Consider the following 11,850-nt stretch of genomic DNA (forward strand, 5'->3'; position numbering starts at 1 on the left):
ACTGTTTTGTGTCTTCCTGCCTTCGTCTCGTGCAAGGGTGTTGTAGCGCACATCTCCAACAATGCAAGATTCATAATGTCTTACCCGAGTATTAGGACCCATTGCTAGTGAGTAAAGGGCATCATCAACTGCCTGCCCATCCTCCCGCATCTTCTTAACCTATGGTTAGAAAATAGACAAGCTGATCATCTTATGTACTCAATATATTAAAAAAACTGACAGTGCACTTCAAAAGCTTACATGGTTCTTGAACCATTTCGCAAATCCAGCAAAAACCAGTTTGTCAATGTTTCTTGGATTTTGCGGCAGTAACTCCTCTTTGTAGATGCTGCACAACATAGTGATCGCGTCAAACATCTAAATATATAAGAATGTGCTGCAAGTTTAGTAGATTACGATGTATAAGCTGCAGTACTGCACTTACTTGATACAAGGTAGTATCTTAGGAGAGTTATTCAACACATACCAAACCATTTTTTCCAAATCTTTAGGTTTGTCCTCTTGTCGACTCTTCCGTGTAACTCGAACAGAATAATTGAAAACATTGAGCCCGGGATTGTCTTCACCCACATCTTTTCTAAGTTGGTCAGCTGTTTCAATGTATTTTGAGCAGAATGTCAACGCTTCTGTAGCAATGCAGGCCTCCGCAATGGAACCCTCGGGTCTAGCTCTGTTCCAAACACAGCCCTTGAAAGTGCCTAGCCGCCTTTCAATAGGGTACATCCAGCCATACTGTACTAGACCTCTAAGTAGCGCCTCATCAGGTAGATGAACAGCCAAATGCACCATCACATCAAAGAAGGCTGAAGGATATATCTTCTCAAGGTCGCATAGGATAGTTGGTATCTTGTCTCTAAGATGCTCCAAAGCATCTATCCTGATATTTCTACTGCAAAGTTCCCTGAAGAATTGTCCCAACTCTGCAACTGCTTTGTATAAGTCAGGGCGGCCCAATCCTCTAAGGATAACAGGTAAAACCCTTTGAAGTAGGACGTGGCAGTCATGAGTTTTCAACCCTTGTACCTTGATTCCATCTAAGCTGACTCTCCTTTCAGGGTTGGAAGCAAATCCATGTGGGAATCTCACACGTGACAGGACCTCGCAGAATTCTTTTCTTTTTACCTTGTCCAAGACGTACACGGCTGGTGCCATATCCCGTGGTTTACCTCCATCTTGCACCTGCAAATCCTTTCTGATACCCAGGTGTGTCAAATCAATCCTAGATTTTAAGGTATCTTTCGTCTTGCCTTCAATATTAAGAAGTGTGCCGATAATGCTGTCACATATATTTTTATCGATGTGCATCACATCAAGATTATGCCACAGATCCAAATCTTTCCAATACTCCAAGTCCCACAAAGTGGACCTGCGGGTAAACAATAATCTCTCTTTTGCCCTGCCACGCTTCCTTTTCCTGCTACCATTACCAGGATGGTTTCCTTGTGTAATATGCCTGACCTTCTCTATTTCCACTTGCAACTCATCGGTGGTGAGCCTCTTTGGCGCATCACGATTTTCATGCTTTGCATTGAACATATCTTCGGTATTTTCTAGGATGTGGCTTGTCCTTGGCAAGAAAATGGCGGTGTCCAATTTAACAGATCTTGCTAAGTATTGCGTATGATAGCGGATTCCTGTCACAGCGAACACATGCATTGTAACCATGTGTCATTCGCCCTGACATAGTGCCCAAAGATGGATAATCATGGATGCACCAAATTATAACAGCACACAGAAAGAAATCAGATGGTGGGCTGCTATATAGGTCTCGAGTGAGAACACCCTTCCATAGTTGTTGAAGTTCCTCCACAAGAGGCTCCATGAACAAATCAAAATCCTTTCCAGGACTTTTTGGACCTGGGATGAGCAAGGCCATCATGTAGTTTGATTCTTTGGTGCAGACATTTGGAGGCATGTTGTAAGGGATAACAAGCACTGGCCACATGCTATATGTGGCGCTCTGGTGGCCAAATGGGTTAAATCCATCTAAAGCTAAGCCAAGTCTAATGTTTCTCAGGTCAGCAGCAAACTTCTTGTGTTTAGCATTGAAGTTTTTCCACTCACTACCATGAGATGGATGGCTCATTACATTCCGATCTTTGTACTCCTGGTTCCTAGAATGCCACAGTACATCCTCTCTTGTTTCAGCATCATGAAACAACCTCTGCAATCTTGGTGTAATTGGAAAATGTCTCAGAACATTATGAGGAATCCTCTTCACAGCATCACCATCTTTCCATCATGATGATTTGCATTTCGGGCATTCACTTAAGTTGGCATAATCCTTCCGGAACAGAACACCATTATTCTTACGAACATGGATCATATCATATCCAATTCCAACTGCACAAAGGAAATTCTTCATTTTACTGTAGGTGTGTGGCAGCTCAGACGCATCTGGGAAAGATTTGCGAAAAGAAGCCAACATCGCATCGAATGATTTGTTGGTCATCCGCTCAGATGTCTACACCTGAAGAAAGGTGACCATAGCTGAGAATACTGACATCTTATTTCCTGGGGTGACAGCAACGTTGCATTGTTCCAACATGCGGGCCCACCGTTTTTCTTCTGTAGGTGAAAGTTCACGGAATGCACGAGCATTTCATAGCATTGTTTCAATGTTGGTCAAACTCACTAGCTCCGCCACCACCTCCTCCTCCTCCTCTTCCACCTGAGCATCAGGCAGATCAAGATGGTGATCTGCTGCTTCCACGTAGTCAATAACATTGACGTTCACAGCTTCACCATGATGAACCCACCTAGTATATGTGACCGACATCCCATACAAGTGTAGATGATTTTGCATAGTTGATTGGGGTCTTGTAACTGAATTCATACAACTGCTACACGGGCAGAGCACCTCTGATTTCGGACCACCGTACTCAGCTATGATAAAGTTCATGAAGTTTTCAACCCCCTCGACATATGCAGCGGAGAATCTTCGAGCAGAAGTTATCCAAGTCCTGTCCATCTGTTAGACATACAAATTAGTTCTTCTACTAGATATTACAGGAAAAACATATATGCTTTTTTATGAAGTCCAGAAAAAAATACCTAGGTCGATGTCTAAAGCTATGGCAAGATATTTGGACGAGCAGATCTAAGTAACGAAATATATGTAAAGCTAATTCAGCAAACATATTTGAGTGCTAAATTATGGCAGGCTGTTTCAGCAGTCTATGAGGCCGAGCACACAACCATCAAACTATGAAGGCCATCGCAGCAACAAAGATCGAGTATAAAACGGTGTAGAGCTATTTCACCTAACAGATTGGCTACTAGACCATGGCAATCTACATCACAATAAATATATGGCAGGATATTTTAGCAACTAATTGGCCTTGGCATGCCATCTCAGCTAAGCAGATTGAGTGTAGAACAGGGCAAGGAAGCTTCTTAAGCAGAGCATATTGACAGTAAACTACTTCGGCAAACAGTGAGATTAACAACGTCTATCAGCTAACATTCAATGCTACACCGACATGAACGGGGCCTTAGTCTAGAATGCGCGTACCGTGGGAGAAGCTGACCGCTGTGCGTCCCCACACGAACATCGCCAGTGTTGGCGGTGCTGACCGCCGTGCGCCTCCACAAGAACGTAGCCAGAGGTGGCAGCACGGCTAGAGGACGGCAATTTACGAGAGCGTACTATGGGAGCGAGAGGATCGCCGTGCGTCCCCTCGACAAACCGCGGCGCCGATGTATCAGCACGGCAGGGAGGGCGGCTTTGGTGGAGTGAATGGAGTGGAGGGGGATGGGGGGGAGGGGGTTTGGGCAATATTATTGGCTAGTTGGCCGAAGGGCGGTTGAATCGGATTTGGGGTGAATTTTTGTGGGGGGGGAGGATTTACACGCAGTGGGCGGGGGAAGTTTGGCGCATGGTCGGTTTCTCCAAGTGCAGTCCCACATTTCAGTGAAGAGGCAAGCCGAAGCGCGTTCCATTTGCATGAGCCATGTGCAGGACCGAACGTGTGTGGGGTGCAATGCGACCGCGACAGGAGTGTTGTGAGTGTACCGCCTTTTTTCCTTTTAAACTAGGTGCTTCGCCCCCTAAAAATTTTTTTGTTGCTTCGCGCGATCCATCGATACTACTAGTAGTAATCCGGTAATCCCGACTAAAACGGCGCGGCCGGGTCTTTTGCCGCGCGATATGCTGGGAGATTAGCTTAGTTGGGTTTTTTAGGACGAGTAATGCTACACCTACATAATCCCAGTTACGTAATTAACGTAATGTGAAATGTGTGAGCTATTGATTGTAGATTGGGGGGGGGGGAGGGGCCCACCACCATGAAAATCAGGGGAGGAGAGAGAGTGGCAATTTACGTTAACCCTTTCGTAGGTTCCCATAGATGTAGAAAGATGTGAAATGCGTGAATGTGTAGTGGACGTACTATTGGAGTGCCTAAGATAATTTGTGTATGTATAGACCCTATGTGTTTATTTTACTTCGCATGTTAGATTTGTCTCGGTTCAATAAAAAGAAGAGTTGGTGATGATGGTGTGCCTGTCATCCTGCAACATAGGCCGTCCGACCTATATCTAACGGATAGGAAGGAAACTATGACAATTTACCCGCACTCCTCTCCACATTTGAAGATAAGGCTTTCCCTCGTTCATCCTTTTCTCCCACAAGATCTTGATCTTCTGTGCAACGCACGGGCATCTTGCTAGTACTCCTACAATATGTATATTATTGTGAAAGTTCATATACATCGGTCGAGATTAATGCAAACACGGCAGATTTTCATTACATTTCAAACTTTTATATGACAGAAAAATAAAAGAAACCCGACCCTAAACCTATTCTACGGCGGCGACCGACGTCCTCCATCTGGCGATCTCTATGTACGGGGCAGGGTTCAAGACCCGTGAAGTGAAGGTGCGGTCTCCGGCGAGGAAAAGTAGAACACGGGAGACGGACCGGCCAGTTGGCACACCATGCCCTGCCGCCTCCCATGCCCAACTCATCCTCGGAGGAGTCCCCGACCTCGGTGGTGCCGGATGTTGGACGGCGGCAAGTAGGACGCGTGGCTGACGGTGCTCCCGTCATCGGCCGCCAGAGTGGCCATCGCTTGTGCGGTCGCGTCCGCGTCTGGCTATGCCACTATTGCGTCGCGAGAGGTGACTTGAGCGAGGGCAGCGACCTCGAGCTTCATCCCCGAAGACAAGCTCTCCCATAGAGCGTTCGCACTTGCGGCCATGGCGGATGTGGTGCCAGGTAGGAGGACGATGCGCTATGTTGTGGAGGTTAGCAGGGCGTTGCCGCATTAAGTAGCACATTCCGATAAGGCCAAGCGTCCGGGTGCGTCATTAAGTCGCCAGAGTTGGTTCCTCGGGCACCGAGCCTCCTAACGATGACATACGAACAGACGACATGAATGCGGGCAGCTGGCGCCGGCTGGGAACGCACCGCGCGACAGCGCGAGGGACGAGGGTTTTGGTGTGCCAGGGTAGTTAGCTGTGGTCGTGGCAACATTGGAGATGCCCTTTGCTCACATGCGATCCCCGCATGTCATTGAAAAAGCAAGATGAACCGGCATGGTCTCAGGTCCAGAGGATGCAGTTGGCCGCGCTACACCACTCCGCGCACGCGTCGCGGCGCCCCGTGCATCCTCGATGAGCCGGGTGTTGGGGTGTGTTTGTATTGTGGCCAAAGTGCACCTTACCAAAATTTTGGTCATGACCCAAAGATTGGTCTTTGTTTGGATGGTTGCCATTTTTTTGGCATGCCAATGAACTCTAGCCAACTCTAGTTCATTTTTCTTTCCAATGTCGGCCAAATCTTGGGCAACCAATACCTCAACCAAAATTTTGGTCATGACCCAAAGATTGGTCTTTGTTTGGATGGTTGCCATTTTTTTGCATGCCAATGAACTCTAGCCAACTCTAGTTCATTTTCCTTGCCAATGTCGGCCAAATCATGGGCAACCAATACCTCAACCAAAATTTTGGCTACCCAATGCTTTGATGGGGCAACCTTGGGCACAAATCAAACATATTGTTGGTCGTGCCACAGCACTAACGCCACCCTCGGCACACTGAAACTGACCGTGTCTAGCGACGATATGAGTGTGTCGCTCACCGTGGTCGCCGTGTCCAGAGGCGGTGCTGGAGCTGCGCCCCGTTGTTGGCCCCAACGACCCACATGAACGGTTGTCGGTGGCGAGGAGGTCGTGGGCCAGCTCCTCCATTGGACTAGTCTGCGCTACGTCGTCCCAACGGGTGTGGCCCACATGTCGGTTTCCCTGTTTTCCCGGCCATATTCGAGCGTCAGTGCTCCACGTTGCGCATTAGGCCTTTCACTATGTAGGTCAAGCAAGACAACTTATTGTTTATTTGAGCCGTTCAAGTATAATCATGTGGTGTTTGCTTATTTCTCATTCCTCTCCAACCCTCTTCTCCATCGATCATGTCGCCCTCCAGTCGAGTCCATCCTCCCGCATGCCTCATTTGAAAATTCCGCCGAGTATCATTCGCATGTACCCACCCTAGTCCTCTTTCAATAGATCTCCGGACCCCGAGATGAAATCGAGAGGGAACGAGTGGGGGCACATGATACCTAAGGCGGATTCAAAATTTTGAACTGGTGATCATAGCATCCGCAAATCATATATAAAGGGTATTCAATGTTCATTTTGTTTTTGAACGTACAATATACTCCCTTCTATCCTTTCTAGTTTACATATAGGTTATATGTGTAGTCAAAGTATCTCTACTTTGATCAAGAAGGTATCAACATTCAACAACACCCAATCAATATTGTTAGATTCGTACATACTCCTAGATTTGTACTCGAGATGGTTTCCAATTTGAGTATTGACAAGATTAATAGTACATGAGATGTATAATGTGAAAATTATATCATTGGAAACTCCTTTCACATACGAATTTGACTGTATGCTTTGTGTAAGTTGCATGTCATATATTATTACTCTAACATTTGGTCCAAGTTAGCCTCGAAAAACGCATTAGGCCCTGTATAGTAAATGGAAGGAGGGAGTAGTAGTGGAAGTGGATCCTCTGACGTAGGTATCCCTGCCTTACCCTCCCTTTCGGTCACTTACTGGCGGACCCCATGCTTGCTAGGCCCCGCATGTCAGTTACTCTATGGGTTCGGCCACATCAGGGGATCCTCATCCGTAGTATACTCCCTCCGTTTTTATTTACTCCGCATAAAACGGAGGGAGTGGTAGTATAATAAATGACGCAGGCGGGGGAGGGGTACGGACGTCGGTTTGCTCTCAACTGCGGTCCCACAAGCGAGCGAAAATACAAGACGAAGCGCGTTCCATTCGGTGAGCGACGTGGAGGGTCCAGCGTGCTGGGCTGCAACACGAACGCGAGAAGAGCGATGTACAGTCAAAACCGATTGACCGATCGTCACCGGAACCACTATTCACACCAGAACCTTCGCTGCTCGGCCTACGCCAGCCATTGCCCTAAAACCACACCAAATCTCCAGCCCATTCCCCCACCTTTCGATCCCCTAGCCTGCATCAAGCGTCCCCTAATTCACCGGAAAGCCATGGTGCGCCGCAAGATCACTTACTACAAGATGTTGACTCCGGAGCACCGCGAAGAAATCGCGGCGACGGTCGGCGCCACAGACCTCCGTTCCCAAGCTCGCTTTGCGGCGGGCCAATCCTCGAGTTCTCTGGAGCCAAGCTACGAGGAGGAGGAAGCCGATCCAATGTTCATGGCCGAGGTCACGGTGCAGAAGGCCCCCGATGGGTATGAGATGATGGACGTCGACTTCGTGCCGGCGTCCGAGTCCCCCATGGTGCAGGCGGACCAGCGGTTCAACATGGCGATACTAAAGGAGGACCGGGAGGTAGAGGCTCAACTCGACGTGGAGCGCGCGCATGCCGCTGCCATCGAGGCCCTCCTGCAGGCGGAACCGGATGTGCTGGACTTGAACCGGGCGGCAGAGGCTCGACTCGACGCAGAGCGCGCGGATGCCGCTCTCATCGACGCCCTCCTGCAGGCGGAACCGTACGTCCTGGACTTGAACCGGGCGGCGGAGGCTCGACTCGACGTGGAGCGCATGGATGCCGCTTCCATCATGGCCCTCCTGCAGGCGGAACCGGACGTCCTCGACTTGAACCGGGCTGTGCTCTCGTCCATGCAGAGCGCCCGGACGCTCCGCTTGAACGAGTAGCTGGAGGACGAGGACAATCACGGTGTGGAGACACACGTCGGTAGCTACAGCTGGTTTGCGCCGGCAGCCAAAGACGACGAGGTCGTCTCTTTTCGCGAGCAGTGATAGTTTTTCTTTACGTTGTTGTTTTTATGGATCTTTTGCTGTGTAAAAACTTATATTTGTTATGCAAGTCGCCTGACTTGGGTCAGTCTACCATTTCAGGTGGTTGGATGAATATCCTATGTCTCCTAACCCGTCTTTCCTTCTTCCTCACCTCTTCTTCTTCCCCAACAGACCGCCGCACGGGCCGTACAAATACTCCCCAACATGCGGTTGGATAAACATACTCTATGAACGAAAATTATGTGTCAGCGATAGGATGGCTGAGTTTGGTTTGTTCACATGCGACAGCACGTGTCATTGAGGGTGTGTTCCCTTGGTTGGCTTTGTGGCGTGCAGGAGCGACTGTGTGAGGGTGCGGTGCGACCGCGGGGTGCAGGAGCGACCGTGTGAGGGTGCGGTGCGACCGCGACAGCCGTGCGCAAGTGTACCTCCTTCTCATTTTGAAATTTTAGGCAAGCTTGGCAAAAATGTGTGGCAAAGTTTGGCAATGCAAGGCCTAGACCCAAACAGGATAAGTATGTACGTACTAGGAGTACTAGTGTTAAAAAAGAAAGGCGGGGTTTTCCTTCGCGGGATTTAATCGATATAAATCCTCGTTTCACGTGTCAATTAATGCGTATTTTTTTCTCCAAAGACCAAAGAGCTAACCATCTCACTCCTCATCACTTGATTAATGCAGCGCCATGCAAACCAACCTTCTCACTTCCGCTTGCATGCAGGGGATATTAATGTCCTTGGTTGCTAACCCCATCAATTTTGCCTCGATTGGTGTTAGTGGCCCTTTACAAATTGTAATTTTGATATTCTGGCCTTGTGTACAAAAAGAATGGAGGTAGTAACTATATTTGACTTCCTTCCCCATTGCGGTGACGTCGACGATATCTTTTTTTTGTGGTTTGGCGAAGTGCGTTCGACGGAGAACACCATTGAAGGAGACCATGGTAAGTCGTTCGCAAGTGCCGCCTGCAAGCCGAGACAACCGCCTTATTTGCATCCAGGAAGTCCCTTCAACCAAAGGACTAGTACTACTAGGAGTACTAGTGCGGTGAGATGGTTTCTCGAAGAAGATGATGGAGAAGCAGAGTCAGCGAAGAGTGAAATGATGGTTGCTTCGTCCGTGCTTTTGTGATTTGACGCTTCACTGCTTTGTGATTTGTGATAGAAGGGACAGGGGAGTAGACTCTGTGCTCTATACTGTACTACATGCGTCCAAGCATGGGAGAAAGAGGAGAGACGTTGCATTTTTCTATTCCTTCAATCAATCAATCAGGGAGCTTCGGTTCCATCTTTTTGGCTTTGGCAACACCGTCCACAATGGTTCCCACGATGCCAAAAGCTATTTTCATATTTGGCTACACATTGTGGATGCCCTTAACCGTACCACTTGGTTTTGCTCCTGTGTGCTATCTATACAAATCTCAATTATATTGATCTAAAAAATTATAGAATCAAGATTAGTAAAAAGGAGGTGATTTTGCCGCACGGATGGCGGGGGAGGTTTCTTATTTTTGGAGGATGTTGTCCTGGCGGTTTGCTAACATGTGGTCCCACATGTTAGTGCTTTATCAAGCCGATCCGCGTCCCACATGAGGCAGACCAGCGGCAGAAGCAACACGTGGTTAAATTGAAGAAGATGAGGGAGAAGCGGATTCAGCAACGAGTGAAATGATGGTTGCTTCGTCCCTCCAACTTCTTTTTTTCAGCATTATTACTTTGTCCCTCCAACTTAACTGCGGGAAAGATGCAGCTTTGTGATTTGACGCCTCATTGCTCATTACTACGCCGGTGCCATGACTGGGGTGCTTCACCCCGTCTGCTCTGCACTGTATTCTGGTATGGCACGTGGACCCGGTAGCTTGATGCCCCACATGTTGGCGAAAGGGACTAGAAGATTTATGAAAGTGAGCGCTCCACTCTTACGACGGAGGAGTAGACGACACGACGGCCCAGTGAACTGACACTTGTACTGTATAGTACTACAGTTTTGCTGTTTCGCACGATCCATCGATACAAACCCGATTAAACAGGAAAGGGCGGGATTTTTCCCGCGCGGTAGATGATATTGGCCATACATTTCAAAGGCAATTTTAATGTATGCAAACTGAATAATTATAAGTAACAATATGATATCTAGTAAAACTAAAAACACATATGATTTATTGTGTTAGAGTGTAGTAGTAGTGTTGTAACATGCGAGAATGTGTAGAGATGTAGTTTTGGAGGGCCTACAGAGAGAAAAGCGTAATACGGTCACTGAACTTCAGAATAAGCTTATTACGGTCACTATATACGTTTTGCGGTGATTATACGGTCACTTGCTCATGGTTCAGCATCGGATTGCACTCTGTTGACCGGCCAAATAGTCTGTGTGGCGCCATGTTGACTAGTTAAATTGACCACATAGGGAAAAGGTCAGATAAACACAAATTTACGCAGGCGCGACAAGGCTCCAAGCCGTGCGCGGGAATCACCTGGTTGTGTATGTGTCTGTCAGGGCCTGATGTGTGTGCATGCACGTGTAGGTTGAGAACTTGAGCGTGAGAGTGTGTGTTGGTCGTGTGGTGTACTGGTGTTTGCAACTATGCATGCGTGCGTGCATGTGTGCGTGTGAGTGTTGTGTGCGTGCGTGGTTGCGTGTGTACGTGTGAGTTTTGCGTGCATGCGTGGGTGCATGTGTTTGTGTGAGTGTTGCGTGGATGCAGTTCGTGTGCATGCGTGCTTGTGTGTATAATCACCACACCAGCTCCTGTGTGTTAAAACAGACGGCTCAGCATACCAATACAAGGCCACCTTGTCCGCTGTGCCCGCGGTCATGACTTCGAACCACCGTCCAAATATTTTTTTTCGTTTGTTTTCATTCTTCCTAGCAAGATGCCCGTGCGTTGCACGTAACATCAAGATGCATTTGTATGACTTGTTTATCTTGTGAGAGAAAAGGATGAACGAGGGAAGGCCTTATTTGCAAATGTGGAGAGGTGTGTGGGTACCTTTTTGCAAAATTGCCATACTTTCTTTCCAATCCGTCAGATATAAATTGGACGGCCTATATTGCAGGATGGCAGGCACACCATCATCACCAACTCTGTTTTTTATAAGAGTGTATTTTATAAGAGTGTAGATGTAGAGTAGATACAAGTCAACAGGTGGGCACGATGGTAGTGAGATAATGTGATGCAACACTAGAGGTGCCACGTGGAGCGTTTAACTGGTCAACTAGTCATGTCATGAGCAAATACAGAGTTGTACGGTGAGCCCGTGACTGTATAATAACCACTAAACGTAAATGGTGATTGTAATGAGTGGATTCTAAAGTCCAGTGTGTATATCGTGCTTTCGCTTCAAATACAATGATCGTCATTGCATATATCGCGAGAGAAATATGAAACATGCATGAATTTTTTGGGGGCTTGCTTTTAGAGGACCTAGCGATAGTTTTGTGTGCATACGTGAAAGGGGCGTACAGGGAGGTATGCAATGGAGAGAGAGATGCTCTTCGTTTCTCTTTATTATGACTAACTTTGTATATAGTATAAAAATATACAAATTCACAGTGCGGAATAAATATCATTGTGGGCACCATGCAATGC

Source organism: Triticum aestivum, chromosome 5B, assembly GCF_018294505.1.
Source record: "Triticum aestivum cultivar Chinese Spring chromosome 5B, IWGSC CS RefSeq v2.1, whole genome shotgun sequence".
NCBI lineage: Eukaryota > Viridiplantae > Streptophyta > Magnoliopsida > Poales > Poaceae > Triticum > Triticum aestivum.